Source organism: Rattus norvegicus, chromosome 10 (assembly GCF_021556685.1).
Source record: "Rattus norvegicus strain SHRSP/BbbUtx chromosome 10, alternate assembly SHRSP_T2T, whole genome shotgun sequence".
NCBI classification, from domain to species: Eukaryota; Metazoa; Chordata; class Mammalia; order Rodentia; family Muridae; genus Rattus; species Rattus norvegicus.
Window position 1 is genome coordinate 8,508,711 of NC_141543.1, and position 17,985 is coordinate 8,526,695.

The window sequence follows — 17,985 nt, forward strand, 5'->3', positions numbered from 1 at the left end:
CAGGTCTCTGATGGGCTTGAAGACTAGATAGTTATAGTCTCACAGTTAAGGTTAAGTTGTTTAGGACTTACAAAAATGTTTTAAGGTCTAAAAAGATCTTTTTAGGTTGATAAATGCAAGTTTTGATAGAAAGTGATTTTGGTAAAGAACTTTGGACTCAGCAAGATAGGATAGATAGTACTTTCTCCGAGGTTGCCAAATACAAATGGACTGGACATGGCCAATGTAGTTTTTAACCAGAAAATATATAGTTTATTGATGTTAGAGAAAAAAGTCTCTTATTTACGTCAAAAGGGAGAAATGTTGCAGGATATTTGATCACTCTGTGAACCCCGAGACTGCACACTAGAAAAATCTGTCTCCAATTGTGGTGTGACTCAGCCCTAGCACACACCTTTAATCCAAGAGTGTTGCAGGATATTTAATCACACTGTGAGATTACATACTGGAAAAACCTGTTTCTGGTTGTAGCTCAGTCCTGGCACACTGTGGATTGAAAAAAATATATGTATGTATATGAAAATATATACATATATTTATATATATGTAATATATATGTATATATATTTATATATATATTTATATGAAAATATTTTTTTCAGGAGAATGTATAGAGAGACACACAGTAAGTAGAAAGTAGGGACATTCAGTTGGAAGCATTTTCTTAGGACAATGTGGAGAAGGAGAACCGTTTTTCCTCCTTCTCGGACATGAGTGGTGTAGGATGGTCAGTTGGGCGCTTTCACGGCCTCTCTCAGCTAGTAGGCTTTCACCACAGCATCTGGTTCCTGAGTCTTCATCTGGTAAAATCGACTATTTTGGATTTTGTTTTTAAAACAGCACAGAAACAGCATGTTCAAGCTTTCGTTGTGGGCCAGGGACCAGCTGCTCTCTAGGAACTACCCAGGTTTCCAGTGCCAGACTGGGACTACTGAGGCACTCTGCCTTTTGCCAAGACAGTTGCTGCCATGCATAGAGTCCTTGTGGGATACTCTGACTAAAGAGGCATCAGCCCGGATGACAGAGTAACTACCAGGTCCTCAGCCTCCAGGGGTGCTGCTGTTGTTATTACTTTAAAGCTGACTTACTGCATTTCTCTCTATACATTTGGATATATTAACATATAAAAATGTATGCATATATAATTTACAATGTAATCTTCCAGCTATAATTATGTATATTATAACTAATATGTAAAATACAGTTAACGAATGGTCATTCCTACAGTTCCCACTCCAATAAAGAAGTGATCTAGGAACTTCCTGAAAAATAAGTCAAAATAACCATCTTAAGAAAGCTCAGCAAGATGCCAGAAAACACAGGTTGACTAGGGAACCAAGGAAGGAAATCACTGCATGAGCAGAAAGTGCTCATTGTGAGAGAAGCAGAGCCAGGGAGATTGGTCTCTAGCACTCACATTACAAAAAAAGAAAAGCCGTTCATGTTGGCACTTGCTTGTAATGTTGGTGCTGAAGACCTGTTAAGCTCACAGACAGGCCTACCAGCCTGACCAGTAACCCTGCCTCAAAAATAAGGAGGAGAGCAACTGAGAAAGACAAAACCACCCAATGTTGACTTTTGGCCTTCCAATATTCTCATGAAATATGCATTTCTCCCTCCCCACCAATGCACACAAATCTACCCATCCCACATGCCACCCTTCACACATGAACAATAAATAAATAAATTATATATATATATATATATATATATATATATATATATCACCATAAAATAGACTTGAGAAGAAATGAAATTCTGGTGCTGAAGAATACAATTAAAGAAGTTAAAAGGTGGATGGAGAGTGTTAACAGAAGAGGGAACAAGCTGAAACAGAACATTTGAAATTAGCAACAAAAACCAGAAGGAAGGAGTGAAGACAGCAGATTAGCTGGAGGGATACCCTCAAGAACTGGAGAACCAGCACTGGGGTACAGGCTCCTAGCAGCCATTGGTGTAGGGCTCCTAGCAGCTGAGAGAGGAGCTCAGGTAGTTTGTAGGGCAGGAGCAGAATGTAGGTACATAAATGACCGTGGGATGGATCACTTTGTGGTTATTCCTGAGTTTAGAGAGGAAGGGAGAAATGCTCATAATTGTTTATAGAGCTGAAATTACAGAAAAGGAAACTGGGAGAAGAGATGATTTTAAAAAACTGAAATGTGTCCAGGAATTGACTTGACATAAATCCTATATATAAAACTCCAGAAGGTCAAAAACTCCAGACCTGGTGTGTGGTAGTTTCTGAAATTACTGTCAAGCATACTTGTGGCAAAGGTCTCTGTAAATACTTGCTTCCACAGGTGGAGTGGCTTGTGTTGTTCATGAATTATGTCCTGAGGGTCATCCAGAAGCCTCTGCTCTGCACATCCTTAAGTCTAACCATAGAATCCTGGGATGGGCATGCTTGTATATTTGTCTAGCATCTCTATCAATGCCCCTCCCTCTTCCTCTTTCTTAAATGAAGTAAGCCTTTGTGGTGCAGGTGTATATCTGGCATTTTTATATAAAAGGCCAGTAAGCCTCAGCTTAAGTATAGCCTGATTTTCTTTGAGGAACTGCTGCTTTCTTTTTTTTTTAAATTTAGACAGTGACTGTTCAAGAATGGATGTCTGACTGAGTTGTATTTAGGAGAGAGGTAAAGAGAAGCCATTGAAAACTCCAGCAAGTCTTCCTGTAATAAAAAGCACAGGAAAAGACAACCTCATTCTGTCATGTCGGACTCTTACACCGAGAATGGTGGTTGCTGATGGCATTTGTTGCCACTTTAAGATCAACACGAAAAAACACGGAGAAGAGACTGGGGAACAGAGCTCTTGATGTCATCGTGGAGGCTACATCTGCCTGCACCACGTCTGTGAAAAATACTCCACAGCAGGACTCCCCACCACGTGAACTGGTAAATGTGTTTGTGTTTTCATGACTCGAAGAACAAATATCATAACCAATACATATCCACCGACTGACGACAATCTCTGCTGATGGATCTGCCCATGCTGTTCTGTTTCACACTCAGAGAAGCAAATCATGGTCCAGAACAGACTACCCTGAGCTGCCCATCACAGGTCCATGCTCTGAATCTTGCTGTGTCTCTCGTTTCGGAGCTGTGACTACTCAGTTTTTCCTTCTGAACCCTGGCTTCCTTACAGATGAGAAAGGACCATCTTAGAGATCCTCTTCTGTGTTCTCCTGTTCTGCCAGTTTTGAGCTCTAGGTGCCTTGTGCCTGCTCGTGGTAGGAAAGAACACAAAAAATTTACTAAATGCTTTGACGTAGGCTCTGTAGAATAGAAGGAATATTATTTTATTTTTATTTTTTACAAAGCTGTCTGTAGGGAGCTGGAGAGATGGCTCAGTTAAGAACACTGGCCACTTTTCCAGAGGACTTGGGTTCAATTCCCGGCACCCACATGGCAGCTCACACCTCTCTGTACTCCAGTTCCAGGACTTCTGAAGCCCTCATACAGGCACACATACAAGCAGAACACCAATGAACATAAAGTAAAGCATCTCTCTCTCTCTCTCTCTCTCTCTCTCTCTCTCTGTCTCTCTGTCTCTCTGTCTCTCTGTCTCTCTCTGTCTCTCTGTCTCTGTCTCTCTGTCTCTCTCTCTGTCTCTCTGTCTCTGTCTCTCTGTCTCTCTGTCTCTCTGTCTCTCTGTCTTTCTCTCTCTCTGTCTCTCTGTCTCTCTCTCTGTCTCTCTCTCTCTGTCTCTCTCTCTCTCTCTCTCTCTCTCTCTCTCTCTTTCTCGTAGAGTTTATTTTCTAGACGAATGGCTTGATTACTCTCAAGGATTCAAGTCTTTTATTGTTTACAAAATAAATTTATAGAGTCTTGGACTGAAGTATAGGGGCCAACCCTCTATTCCTTCACACTATCTGGGCGAATGATTATGAAGTAGAAAAAGGTTGGGTTTCTTTGTACAGCATACTAAAGTGCAATAGAATCTTGTGTTTCACAGGCCATGGGTAAGAGGAAAAGGATTCAGAGAAAAAAGGAGGTTTAAGGGATGAGATACCTAAGGTGACAAGTGATAAGAAGGGTGTCCTGAGGATTTGATTTCTTAAGACACAGGAATCTTATGTTTCTGTTTTGGTCCCAGGTGTGGGATATGGGGCTGCTTTAGATTGTCCACAGCAGCTGACTATGATTTGCCTAGTGCTTTATCACACGTATGACTTTCCCAGCTGCAGATAGTCTCTGCAAGTGTAGTATGCTTGGAATTTTGGGGACCCTAGAAAGGGTTTATAAATGCTTGCTCCTAGAGAGGGTCTGTGAGAGGGCTGTTGCTCCTCCTCCTGCTGCTGCTAGTTACTAGTTGCTGCTTGTTGCAGTTTGTCCAGTGGTCATGTGTAAAGAAACAAAAAAAAAAAAAAAAGAAATTGGATATTATGACAGAAAAGATTAAACGTGCTTCAAGGAACTTGATGTCCCCAAAGCAGCAGAAAGGAGCCTTTTAGAAAAGAGCAGACCACTGTATGGTGTTTCAAAATGATTTCTTTCCCCACCATTATAGGCAAGCATTCTAGCATCAAGCCAGTCCTTCCTAAGCTTCTAGCCTTTCTCTTCTTGTATTGGGGATTGGATGGGTGGAACAGGGGTGGAGAAGGGTGGTAGAAAAAGGAACCTGTAAAGAGCTCAAAAGTCTGGCTACAGAAATGGCACTGGGAGGATATGGATGCAAGAGAGAAATTTTCGGATGATATGGGGCCTCAGATACCACCACATCATTGTTATGGGGTACTGTCACTTAGTCACTTTGTGCTACATTGTACCTCTGTCCAATAACCTTAGACCTTTGGTGAAATTATCCAGCATACTTCCTGTTCCTATGTTTGGGGCATTTGGGAAGAATAATGAAAGAATGGAGAAGAAAATTCATTGTGGGTTGAAGACAAGAAGAAAGAGTGTGTACATTTCTTTTTTTTTTTAATTTTTTTTCTTTTTTAACTTGAGTATTTCTTATATACATTTCGAGTGTTATTCCCTTTCCCGGTATCCGGGCAAACATCCCCCCCCTCCCCTTCCTTATGGGTGTTCCCCTCCCGACCCTCCCCCCATTGCCGCCCTCCCCCCACCAGTCTAGTTCACTGGGGGTTCAGTCTTAGCAGGACCCAGGGCTTCCCCTTCCACTGGTGCTCTTACTAGGATATTCATTGCTACCTATGAGGTCAGAGTCCAGGGTCAGTCCATGTATAGTCTTTAGGTAGTGGCTTAGTCCCTGGAAGCTCTGGTTGCTTGGCATTGTTGTACATATGGGGTCTCGAGCCCCTTCAAGCTCTTCCAGTTCTTTCTCTGATTCCTTCAACGGGGGTCCTGTTCTCAGTTCAGTGGTTTGCTGCTGGCATACGCCTCTGTGTTTGCTGTATTCTGGCTGTGTCTCTCGGGAGCGATCTACATCCGGCTCCTGTCGGTCTGCACTTCTTTGCTTCATCCATCTTGTCTAATTGGGTTGCTGTATATGTATGGGCCACATGTGGGGCAGGCTCTGAATGGGTGTTCCTTCAGTCTCTGTTTTAATCTTTGCCTCTCTCTTCCCTGCCAAGGGTATTCTTGTTCCCCTTTTAAAGAAGGAGTGAAGCATTCACATTTTGATCATCCGTCTTGAGTTTCATTTGTTCTAGGCATCTAGGGTAATTTGAGCATTTGGGCTAATAGCCACTTATCAATGAGTGCATACCATGTGTGTTTTTCTGTGATTGGGTTACCTCACTCAGGATGATGTTTTCCAGTTCCAACCATTTGCCTACGAATTTCATAAACTCGTTGTTTTTGATAGCTGAGTAATATTCCATTGTGTAGATGTAGCACATTTTCTGTATCCATTCCTCTGTTGAAGGGCATCTGGGTTCTTTCCAGCTTCTGGCTATTATAAATAAGGCTGCAATGAACATAGTGGAGCACGTGTGTACATTTCTTAAAGAAATTTTCACAGATGAACTGACCAAATTTTCAGAGGCAATGAAATCATACAAAAAGGGATGAGGTAAACTTGGTTCCTACATCTGAGAATCTCTGGGATAACTGAAGGATGATCATTAAGGTGAACACACAGAGTGAGAAGAGGGCTTGAGCCATTTGTCATAAATGATGTAGAGAAGAGTAATGTTAGAGACTGCAGGACCACTTGGGTCTGGAGGACACCCAGGCGAGATGCACAGGGTCTGTGTTCCAGTGTAAATTGATAAGTGGGAACCAGATAGTTCCTTCATTCATTCTATTTTCAGATGTGAGATCTGAGACTCAAAGACATTTTCTAAACATCCTGCTATCTTCATAACAATTTCTCAAGTGAGTTCTTTTCCATCTACTGGGATCTTTTGCAGCTTGGCTTCCAGAGCTCCACTAGAGGAGATGATATTTGCAGGATTGATTACTGTTTGCCTTTTAGTATGTTTTGTAATGCTTCTCTGATGGTGAACACTATGCTAATGATAAAATGTACTGCTGAAAGACTGTAAGACCTAGTCCTATTACTACGTCTTAGTCTTTGAGTGAGCCTGTGCTTCTGAATTTTGCTTCCCAGGTTTCCCTTTCCTCCAAGGAAAAACAGGATGGGTTGAGCTGATGATTGGGAAGTCCATTTTCTCAGGCTTCTATTAAACCTAGAAAGGTTGGGTTCTGATTTAAAAGGCTCTTCTGAATGCAGATCATATTAGAAAAGAGCAGACCACTGTATGGTGTTTCAAAATGGCTTCTTTCCCCACCATTATGGGCAAGCATTCTAGCATCAAGCCAGTCCTTCCTAAGCTTTTTGCATATGGAACTGCACTCTGGTAATTATGACAGGGATATGAAGACTACAGTGAGCAATTACTGCTAATTTATTTGCTCTTTCTTTTAACAATTTCATATGTATACATGATGTTGTTTCGGGGTAAATTTAGCCTCATTGTCCCCCATCCTCCCTGTACTTCTGCTAAACTCCCCCCCCCCGCTCAATGTGTTCTTTCTGTTTTTATGTCTCTTTTTGTGTGACCCCACTGAGTTCAATTAATGTTGCTTGCATGAGTTTGGGAAGGGGCTATTTACAAGAGCATGGGCAATTGGCCAGTGGTGCACCACTGAAGAAAATGACTCCCCTTCTCCTCAGTGACCATTAACTGCTCAAGAGGGGATACAATAATCACGATGGAATGCTGATGGCTCAGTCTTGTGCAGGTGACCAGAGCTGTTGTGAGTTCATGAATGCAATGTTCATCAAGTTGAGAAGATAGCATTTCCTAGCACTCCTTCCATCACCCAAGCCTTACTGTCTTTCTAGTCCTGCTTTTGTGCTGTTCACTGGGACTTGGAGAGGATGGTGCAGATGTCCTATTTCCAGCTGGACACTCAACTCTCTTATTCTCAGCATGTTGACCTGTTATGATTCTCCGCATTAGCTGTCACCCATTGTTCATTCCTTCCTCTCTCTCTCTTCTGTCTCTGTCGTCTCTGTCTCTCTCTCTCTCTCTGTCTCTCTCTCTCTCTCTCTCTCTCCCCCACAGTCAGTGTGCATAACCTTTAATAAGATGGAAACAGACCCAGTGACCCCGTCAGTTTATCTCTAGTTCTTCCTGGGAAACAGTAATGATGCTAAAGTGTTGAGAAGCCAGGGTCTTTGCACTGATGTAGTGGGAGCATCCATACACTAACTATTCCACAGCTCCTTACACCTCCATTGGACCACTAATTGTGCTATTGCAATGTCTGTCCCTTGCAGTCTCATTGAACTATGTAGTCTCCTATTACTGCCAGAGCCCATTAAAGCTGCATCGGCAATAGCTTCTGAATTTCCTTCTCTCACCTTATAGCTAGCGCTTCCCCCTTGCTGCTGAGTAACTAGTTCAGGCTTTATCATTTTCTTAACTGGTCCCTTGGCCTCTTCTTTCTTTAGTTGGCCATCAGAATTCTTCAATTGTCTCTTAGAGAATCTCTTAGCTCTAGTGTCATAAAAAGAATCCATTGGCTTTAAGTAAAATTTACAATCTCTCCTGCTCTTGGTTTCTATAATTAGTTTCCTACAAATACTTTCACACAATAAGAGCTTTTCCTATTTTTTATATTCTGAGGCCAAGTAGATAAGCCATCATTGTGATACTAGTAAATTTAATTATTTTTATATCTCAGTAATAACTCAAATTAACACAGGCACAGGTATTGACTTCCATTAGAGAATTACTGTTGAGTCTCCTGTAAATCTCTGGTGCAATTTCTTCAGGAGTGTGTGAGGTGAGGGGATGTTCGGCAGCCCTTTCTCAGGAAGACGTATGAAAGCAGAGAGGACTTGGTGCTACTGCCTGAGTTAATAATGAATAACAGCTGGTTTGGTATTCTCCAGTTCATGCAAACATCCAAGTTGGGGCCCAAAGTCACCTCATTATTTTCCTTTTTGTAAGACTTGGGTTCCAAAGAAGCTAAACAAGGAGGAAGGCCCAGGGGAGGATGTTGAATTTCACTTAGAAGGGGGAATAAATAAAATAAGATCTCCATCTTATGGAGAACTGGATGGGAAAGAGGATGGGGAAGGATTTAGGGGGATCAGGATAAAATGTGGGGAGAAACAGGAGAAAGGACCAGAGAGGGTCAGGAGAATAAATGGAAATTGGTAGCTGGTGGAGATGGGGGTTGGGAAGCATCTCTAGGACATGCCAGAGACCTGGGCTGGGGCAAGCTCCAGGAGTCTATGGGGGTGAATTTAGCTGAGACTCCTAGTAGTGGGGATATGGAACTTGTAGTAGCCAGACAGGACTCCCAGGGGAAAAAAGGTCACCAACCCACACATAAAACTATTGATCCAAGATTTGTCCCATCTAAAAGAAATGCAGGGACAAAATGGAGCAGAGACTCAGGAAATGGCCAACCATAACTGAGACCTATTACAAGGGCAAGCAACAATCCATGACACTATTATGTTTGCAGACAGGAGCATACCATAAGAACCTCTGAAAGGCTACACCCAGCAGCTGACTGAAATGGAGACCTACAGGCAAACATTGGACAAAGCTTGAGTACTCTAATGGAAGAGTTGGGGGAAGAATGGGGGGTCCTGAAGGGTCTAGGAACTCCACAGGAAGACCAACAGAATCACTAACCTGGACCCTTGGGGCTCCCAGAGACTGAAACACCAACCAAAGAACATACATAGGCTGGACCTAGGTCCTCCTGCATATATGTAGCACAGGTGCAGCTCAGTCTTCATGTGGGGTCCCAACAACTGGATCAGGAGCTATCCCCAAAGCTGTTTCTTGTGTGTGGAATCTGTTCCTCTAACTGGGTTGCCTTGTCTGACTTCAGTGGGAAAGGATGCACCTAGCCCTGCAGAGACTTGATGTGCCAGGGTCAGAGGAAACCCAGGGGTGTTTCTACCCTCAAAGAGAAGGGGGAGGGTCATGGGTGGAGGGACTCTGGGAGGGGGCACCGGGAGGAGGAAGGGGCAAATCAGAATGTAAAGTGAATAAATAGATGAATTAATGGGAAAACTTGGTGGCTTAATATGCTTGGCCCAGGGAATGGCACTATTGTAGGAAGCATGACACTGGGGGTGGAGTTTTAGACCTTCTTCCTAACCAAGTGGGAGTCAATCTTCTCCCGTCTGCCTTTGGATCAAGGTGTAGAACTCTCAGCTCCTCCAGCCCCATATCGGCGTGGACGCTGCCACGCTCCCGCCTTAATGATAACTGACTGAACCTCTGAACCTGTAAGTCAGTCCCAATTAAGTGTCGTCCTTATAAGAGTTGTCTTGGTCATGGTGTCTTTTCACAGCAATGGAAACACCATGTAAGACAAACTAAATATAAATATTAAAATTAAAAAACAAGACTTGCATTCAAGCACTATGTCTGCCAGCACTAAACAGGAAAGGCATTTAAAGAACTATTCCTGGTGATGTGCAAGGGAAATTAAATTTTCTATGTATCAGCTTGACCTATATTTTATTCCACACACTTTCCTTTGTCTTTGTTTTAGAACACAAGAATAAGCCGTTTAAATCATGTTTTATTAAAGTTTAGAATGACAGGGTATTGAAATGACTAATAGAGAGGGTCAGGATTATTATTACTATTTTTTTTTTTAGTTCCTGTGACTTGGGTCATATATTTAATCTCAAAAGGCTAAGCTTTTCTCACTTGTGAAGTGAGAGGATAACTCTAAGGAGGAGGTCTCCGTTGTAGTGATAAACACCATGATTGAAAGCACTGGAAAGGAAAGGGTTCATCTGAATTATACATCACCACCACACTCCATCACTGAAGGAAGTCGGGGTAGGAATCAAGCCAGGAATCTGAAGGGAGGAACTGATATAGAGGCCATGGATGTAGGAGTGCTGCTGACTGACTTTCTCCCTGTGATTTGCTCAGCCATCTTATATTATCCAGGTCCATCTGCCCAGAAATGCCACTACTTTCAGTGGGCTGGGCCCTCTCATATTGCTCATTAATCAAGAAAATGCTCTTCAGACTTGCCTGCAGGCCAGTCTGATATAGTCATTTTCTCCATTGATACCCCCTCTTTTCAGAAGACGCTATATTGTGCTTTTGTATACAACCTAGGGCCACCGTCTATTTGTAGTACCACCCACAATAGGTTGAGCCCTCCCGCATCAATCAATTGATTTTGTAAATCAATTGATTTACAAAATGTCGCACAGACTTGGCTCTAGGACAATCTGATGTTGGCCTTTTCTCAATTGACACTCTCTTTTCCCAGATCACTCTAGCTTATATCAACTTGAAAACAAACAACAAACTACTTAACTAACTAGGGCAAGGAACATAAGGTAGTTTTCAACTGAAGTCCCTTACCAAAATGCTGCTTCGTGGTAAGAGTTCTGCAGCTGAATTATGATCAACTAGTGATGTCAGCCATGGGCACCGGGTGGAGTAGAAGCGACATAGAAGCCAAGATTTCTTCTTTTTTATATCTTTAAGAAGTTTTTCTAGAAGATACAAGAGGCCACTCCAGCCAGAGGAACAGGTAGGCAGGCGAACTGCAGATCTTCATCTTTCCTCCATCCTCCAGATCCAGTGTACCGACCTTATCCCCAGTTCTGTAAGCCTCCCTTTTCCCTATCTTCACCTCCAGTGGGCCAAATATAAATGCCCCTCCAGCAACTACCCCCCCCCCCACTGCTGTGCCTCAGCTTGAAACTGCAACAGGCTTTCTCTAGGAACCTGGCAACCAGGAAGCAAATAGGCCATTGAAACAGATGAGCTTCAGATCTTCTCTCTCCCTCCTCTCCTCTACATACAACCACCCACTCTCATCTCTAGCTCTGTAGCTACCTGTAGACTACCTGTTGTTGTCTCTCCTCATTTCTCTGGGAACTAAGCAAATCCTGGAGAAATATCCTGCTTTCCTCCTCCTGTGTTCTCCTTTGGGCCCCCCTTCTAGCCCATCCCTATTTCTGAGTGCCACCTCTCACTACCTATGAACACATTTTACCCAGAACCACAGGGCACACACTTATCCGGATTGCAGAAGAATTTCTCACTAGGCAACACATAGCCACATACTCTTGTATGAATTACAGAGGGCAACAGAAACCAAAGAATGAAAGACTCACCCAACAAAGACAAGACCAGATATCAGCACCTAGAATCACAGTTTTCCTAAACCCAGATCTTGAATCTAGATGCCTAGATACAAGAGTAAAACCCAGTCAATAAGGGCCAGGACAGTGTCTCCACTAGAGCCTAGAAATCCTACCACAGCAGGCCCTGAGCATTACAACACAGCTGGAGGACAATATGAAGACCTTAAAATAGTATTTGTGAATAAGATAGAGGTCCTTAAACATAAATTAATAAATTCCTTAAAGGAACTATGAGAATACAAACAAAGAAATGAATAAAACAGTCTAAGACATGAAAATAGGACTGGAATCAGGAAACATTGAGAAATAAAGAATGTAGGAACTCAGACAGGGACCTCAGAGGAAAGACTCACCAAAGGAACACAAGAGAAGGAAAAAGGAATCTTAAACATGGATGACACAATGGAAGAGCACATCTAGGAAATCTAGGGTGCAACAAAAAGACCAAATCCATGAATAATAGAAAAAGAGGAAGGAAAAGAAGCCCAGGTCAAAGAAACACAATTATTTTCAACGAACCCACAGATGAAAATTTCCCTAACCTAAAGAAGAAGATACCTATGGATGTACAAAGAAGCAGACAGAATATCAAATAGACTAGAGTAGAAAAGAAAGCCCCATTGTCACATAATAAGATACTAAGTATACAGGACAGAAAGAATATTGAAAGCAGCAAGGGAAAAAGACAAAGTAACAAATATAGGTAGATCTGTTAGAGTAACACCTGTGCCTAACTTCTCAGTGGAGACTCTAAAATCTAGAAGGGCCTGGAGAGATGCATTGCAGATTCTAAAAGACCACAGATATCACCCCAGACTACTATATTCATCAAAAGTTCTAGTTATGGAGAAAAGAAGACATTCTATAATAAAACCAAATTAAAACAACATCCAGGCTACAGAAAGAGCTAGAAGGAAACCTGCAAGTTAAAGAGGTTAATCATTTACCTCAAAACACAAGGAATAATCCTAGACAACCAAATCAAAAGAGGTGAAACAGATACAGACACACACACACACACACACACACACACACACACACACACACGCGCACGCACGCACGCACACACCACCACCATCACCACTACAACTACCACCACCATCACCATTATAACTACCACCACCACCACAACAACAAAATGAGTAGAATCATTAAACACTGCTCATTGTTATCTCTCAACATCAATGGTGTCAATTCCCCAACACAGACTAACAAGAATAGATGCAAAAACAGGATCTATCCTGATGCTGCATCTAAGAAACACATGTTATTGGTCTGAGAAGCCTACAGACATAAGGAACCCCTTTCCAAAGCTACAATAGGACTTACAAAGCCCCCAACTTCTAAAATGGGTATAACATTTTATTATATATGTATATCTTAATATATAATATCTTAATATATATCATATATATTTTAATAAAAGTGAAATCTCTGAAGGAAGAAGGGTTTGAAAATACATATTTTCTGTGTTAAAAATAAAAACAAGACACAATGTTACAAGATATCTAGATTATGAATAATTTTGTTATACTTACCAACATAAAATAATTATTGTCCAATAATAATTACAATTTTTATATATCCTTTTAAAAAGAGATCAAAGTAAAATGGACTTTTAAAAACGAAGACTGAAAAAGTTAGATGCTATATTGGAGACCATAGAACAGAGATTAAAGGATTCTTTGAACCAAAAGTAGGAAACCTTCAAGAGCATCCAATGTGGAACTTACAATGTCATTAAAACAGGTAGTTCCAGAGCATGTTTATTTATACATATTCAGAATTCCAATGGGCTTCTGCCCTGAATTCTGAAAAAGATGATTCTGAGATTGCACATCTATTAGAGGTGATGACTGTCTTAGAGATGCCTTTGCAGGCTAGGACTGACGGTGCTTCATTATATGTATCCATTAAAATACAGCAGGCTTTTTCACATCATGACATAGAAAATGTTACAGAGATGTCTTACAATCTTACAGATCAAACAATGATGGATAAATCTAATGAAAATTTAAAGAAGATGCTCATAGAATGTAAGGGATAAAGAGTACCCCAGGGATAAATTAAGAGTGCTTTGTTGACTTTAAATATTTTAAAAGTCAACAAGACAGGTAACACAGCTATTAATAAGCAATAGATTTTAAAAAGAACTGCTAAATTATATAAGCCTATAAAAATTCTAATTTCAGAATAGAAAGAGGGAGATGTGCTACATTTGAGAAATTTTCCATTTGTTCCAACAGAAAAAGAAAAACTATGTCTTCCATCCAAATCATTAGAAATAAGATTTGACCATGGGAAGACCCCCTGAAGATCTTGACTAAAGACAGGTAATGGGAAATTGGCAAGATCAAGAAGATAGGTAGTGTATATGCTGATCCCTCTGTAGGGAAACAGCCCTGAGACCAGCTGAGACATGAATATCTATATATACACAGTAAATCTTATGGGCTACAAAGTCTTAAGGACTTATTGTGGCAGTGCCATTCTCTTGAATGACATTGTTGTATTTATAAAAGGTAGAGAGAGGTGGGGATTATGTTCTATGGAGGTCTGAGGAAAGGGGGTGCCTCAATGGGCAGAAAAACCCAAAGTATAAGAGGTTAAACTTAGGGATTTATGGGGCTGGGGATTTAGCTCAGTGGTAGAGCGCTTACCTAGGAAGCGCAAGGCCCTGGGTTCGGTCCCCAGCTCCGAAAAAAAGAACCAAAAAAAAAAAAAAACCTTAGGGATTTATCTCTTTCTTTTTCTTTTTTTCAGTACCTTCCTCCCAGAGTCCCTCCCCCATCCCAATTCCTCTTCTCCTCGAAAAAGGTAGAACCCCTCCTTCCAGTTATCCCCTCTCCCTGCATGAATTCTCTACAGGTTTAGCTTCATCCTCTTCCACTGAGGCCAGACAAGGCAGCATTATTGGGGAATGGATTCTGCAGTCAGGTTACAGCTATAAGGACAGCCCCTGCTCCAGTTGTTGGGGGACTCATATAGAGACTGAGCTATATGTCTGCTACATTTGTGTGTGTGGGTCTAGGTCCAGTCCACGTATACTTTTTGGTTGGTGGCTCAGCCTCTGAGAGCCTCCAGGGCTCCAGGTTAGTTGTCTCTGTTGGTCTTCCTGTGCAGTTTCTATCCCCTTCAGGGCCTCCAATCCTTCCCTCAACTCTTCCATAAGATTTCCCAACCTCCCTCCAACGTTTGGCTGTGTGTCTGTGCATCGGTTTCAGTTAGCTGCTGGGTAAAGCCTCTCAGAGGACAGGTTATGTTAGGTTCCTGTCTTGAAATATAACAGTATAATTAATAGTGTCAGGGATTGGTGCTTGCCCACAAGATGGGTCTCAACTTGGGCAAGTTATTGGTTGGTGAGTCTTTGCTCCATCTTTGTCCCTTCATTTCCTTTACACAGGATACATTTTAAGTCAGTAGTTTTGTGTGGGAGTTGGCATCCTTATTCCTTCACTGGTGGTCCTACCTGGCTACAGGAGGTGGCCTCTTCAGGTTCTGTATCACCACTGCTATGAGTCTCATCTAAGGTCACATGCATGGACTTCTGGGAGACTCCCTCATCTCAGATCTCTAGCACTTCCTAGAGATTCCCCCCATTCCTACCTAGAAGCTGCATATTTCTGTTCATTCTCCTGGCCCTCTGGCCCTCTGGCCTTCTGGCCTTCTGGCCTTCTGGCCTTCTGGCCTTCTGGCCCTCTGGCCTTCTCTCCTGTCTCTCCTCAAGCTGATCCTGCCACCCCTCACCCAATTTCCCCATCTCTCCTCTTTCCCATCTAGATCTCTCTCTTCCTGTGCTGCCTATGACTATTTTAATCCTCCTTCTGAGTGAGATTCAAGCATCCTTGCTTGGATCTTCCTTCTTGTTTAACTTCTTTGGATTTGGGGAGTGTATCATGGATATCTTAGTATCCACTTATCAGTAAGTACATATCATGAATGTTCTTTTGGGTCTGGGTTACCTAACAGTTCCATTCATTTTGCCTGCAAAATTCACGATTTCCTTGTTTTTTATAGCTAAATATTATTTCATTGTATAAATGATCAACATTTTCTGTATCCATTCTTCAGTTGAGGGACATCTGAATTTTTTCCAGTTTTTGGTTATTACAAATAAGGCTGCTATGAAATTAAAGGAGCACGTGTCTTTCTGGTATCGTGGAACATCTTTTGGGTAAATGGCCAGGTGCATTACAGCTGAGTCTTCAGGTGAAATATATCCACTTTTCTGAAAAGCCACCAGATTGATTTCCAGAGTGGCTATACAAGTTTGCAATCCCACCAAAAATAGAGGAGTGTTCCCCTTTCTCTGCATCCTTACCAGCATGTGCAGTTTCTTGAGTTTCGATCTTAGCCATTCTGATTGGTGTGAGGTGCAATCTCAGGGTCATTTTGATTTGCATTTCCCCGATGAACATTTCTTTAAGTGCTTCTCGGCCATTCAAGATTCCTCTGTTGAGAATTCTCTCCTTAGCTCTGTACTCCATTTTTAAGTTTGTGTTTTGACTCTAACTTCTTGAATTCTTTATATGTTTTGGTTTTTAGCCTTTGGTTGGATGTAGGGTTAGTGGAGATCTTTTCCCAATCTCTAGGCTGCTGTTTTCTCTTATTGACAGTGTCCTTTGTGTTACAAAAGCCTTTCAGTTTCATGAGGTCCTGTCTATAAATTATTGATCTTAGATGGCCTAAGGCATTGGCAGTCTGTTCAGAAAATTGTCTTCAGTACCAATGCATTTAAGGCTGTTTCCCCCTTTCTCTATCTGGTTTTATGTTGAAGTCCTTGATCCACTTGGACTTGAGTTTTATGCAAAGTGATAAGTATGGATCTATTTGCATTCTTCTATATACAGATATCCAGTTAGACCAGAACCATTTGTTGAAGATGTTTTCTTTTTTCCATTGTATAATTTTGGCTTCTTTGTCAAAAATCAAGTCTTCCTAAGTGTGTGACTTTATTTCTGGGTCTTCCGTTCAATTCCACTTCATCAACCTTTCTGTTTCTCTACCAATACCATGAATTTTTTTTAATCACTATTACTCTGTAGTTCAGTGTACTTTGTACTCTGAGATCAGGGATGGTTATTCCCCCAGATGTTCTTTTTTGTTCAGAATTGTCTTAGCTATCCTGGGCTTTTGCTCTTCTGTATGAAGTTGAGAATTTCTCTTTTAAAGTCTATAAAAATTGTGTCAGAGTTTTGATGAAGATTGCTTTTCATAAGATGGCTATGTTCACTATGTTAATCCTACCTGTTATGAGCACGGGAAATCTTTCCATTTTCTGAGATCTTCCTCAATGTCTTTTTTCAACGACTTGCAGTTCTTGTCATATAGGTATTTTACTTGCTTGATTAGAGTTACACCAAGATATTTTATACTGTTCGTGGGTCATGTGAAGGGTATTGTTTCTCTAATTTCTTTCTCAGCTGGTTTATCATTTACACAAAGGAGGTCTACTGATTTCTTTGAGTTAATTTTATATCTAGCCACTTTTATGAAGTGATATGTCAGCTCTAGGAGTTTTCTGATAGAATTTCTGGGGTTGCTTATATTACCATATCATCTGTGGTTAGTAATACCTTGACTTCTTCCTTTCCAATTTCTATCCCCTTGATCTCCTTTTGTTGTTTTATTCTAGCTAGAACTTCAAGTACTACATTGGGAGAGATAGGGAGAGAGTGGCAGCCTTGTCTTATCCCTGATTTTAGTGGGATTGCTTCAAGTTTCTCCCCCTTCAATTTGATGTTAAATATTGGCTTGCTGTATATTACTTTTCTTGTGGTTAAGTGTATACCTTGAATCACTGATCTCTCTAAGAGTTTTAACATGAAGGGGTGTTGGATTTTCTTATAGGCGTTTTCATATCTGATGAGATGGTCTTGTGACTTTTTCCTTTGAATTTGTTTATATAATGAATTTGTTTATATAATGATGGATATTTTTATATATTGAACTATCCTGCATCTCTGGGATGAAGCCTACTTCACTGTGGTGAATGATGTGTTTGATGTGTTCTTAGATTCAGTTTGCTAGAATTTTATTGAATAATTTTGCATCACTGTTCATAAGCGAAATTAGTCTGAAGTTCTCTTTCCTTGTTGTGTCTTTGTGTGGTTTATGTGTCAGGGTGACTGTGGCCTCAGAGAATGAATTAAGTCGTGTTCCTTCTGTTGCTCTTTTGTGGAATAGTTTGAGGAGTATTAGTATTAGCTCTTCTTTGAAAATCTGGTAGAATTCTGCACTAGAACTCTGTGGCCCTGGGCTTTTTTTTTTCTTTAGATTTTTAATGAATGCTTCTATTTCCTTAGGGGTTTTGGGACTATTTATATAGTTTACCTGACCTTGATTTAGCTTTCGTAAATGGCATCTGTCTAGAAAACCATCCATTTCGTTTAGATTTTCCAGTTTTGTGAAGTAC